Source organism: Aegilops tauschii, chromosome 3 (genome assembly GCF_002575655.3).
Source record: "Aegilops tauschii subsp. strangulata cultivar AL8/78 chromosome 3, Aet v6.0, whole genome shotgun sequence".
Lineage (NCBI taxonomy): Eukaryota > Viridiplantae > Streptophyta > Magnoliopsida > Poales > Poaceae > Aegilops > Aegilops tauschii.
In genome coordinates, this window is record NC_053037.3 from 613,433,643 (window position 1) to 613,435,205 (window position 1,563).

Here is a 1,563-nt window from a genome sequence, read left to right on the forward strand (position 1 = left end):
AAAATTCACTTTCATATGCTTGTTCTTGCATATTTCTAGAACACGCAATTTTATGTTTATCATGTGCAAATTTTGTAATTGTTTGATTTAGATTTTTTTTCTTTCTTCTTAAATGGTAATACCAATGTCACTAATTCATTATTTCTTATAAAATTTCACTACTTTGAGGTTGTTTTATTATTTATTTTATCTTCTTTCTTATCGAAGGGCAATACCAAAGCCACTAATTTATTCTTTCATATAAAAGTTCATTATTTTGAATTTGTTTCAGTTTTACTTTGATTTCTTTCTTCGTTAAGGGTAATACCAATGCTACTAATTTATTCCTTCCTAGAGAACTTTCTCTTTGTGAAAATTCCTTTATTATAGGGATATTCTTGCATAGTTTAGAATAGCGCAATTTCTGTGTCTAATTGTGTGCAAGTGTTGTCATTATTTGTTTTCATTTTCTTTGTTCTTTAAGGTTAACATCAATTGCATTATTCCTTTTTTAGAAAACTTTATTTTTTTGTATTTCCAATTATGTTTACCTTTTATTCTTTAAGGTGAAACCAACACAAGTATTAGATGTTTAATTTAACAGTTCAATATTTGGGTGATACTTCTATTTTTTGTCAATAGCCGCCTAAAGGTGAAAAATATTTGTGCAATCCTCAGTTCGGGTCCAAAGTTGCATGGCTTCCGTAAGAATATTCAATATGGCCTTTGTATTTATCAAAAAGAAAATCTAATATTAAGTTGTCTAGTGTGTGGGTATATGTGCGTAGGAAAAAAAATCATGTGTGGGTATCAGCATGCATCATATATATTTCTAAAAGAAAAAAATGATTAGGATTACATTTTATATTATTTGGTGACCTTATTTTGAATAGAAATATTAGTCGCCAAAAAGTGTGACCCGGCCCTAATTTTTTAATACTAGATACCTTGAAAAGTAAAACACCAGAAGAATGCATAATATACGTTCTAATTATACATACAAACATTTGCGACAATATTTCATATTATTTGGTCATATTTGATACCTCAAAAAGTCAGAGTGTATATAATACCCTTTTTATTTGGAAAGGAATCATTGCTAGGAAAGTAGTAGGATATTTTTTTTGGAAAGCAATAATTGCCTATTAGAGCTGATAGTGCATGTAAACAAAATTTGGAAAGTCATATGTCATGAATTGTACATCATGCACCATGAATACCACTTACTATAACAAGCACCTAGGTGCCCAGGCACCGTCCATGTATATATATATATATATATATATATATATATATATATATATATATATATATATATATATATATATATATATGTGTGTGTGTGTGTGTGTGTGTGTGTGTGTGTGTGTGTGTGTGTGTGTGTGTGTGCGCGCTATTGCAACGGGTATTCATGGTGCATGATGTAGTTTGGGACACCTAAGTGCCCAGGCTCCTCGCCTTTCCACCATTCGATTGCATTTAGATGTGTGCTATTGCAACGGGTATGTGTATTAATGCATTAATCGCTAATTGGATACCATAAATAAGGCTCATGCACACCATGCATGGGAACAATTGAAAAAG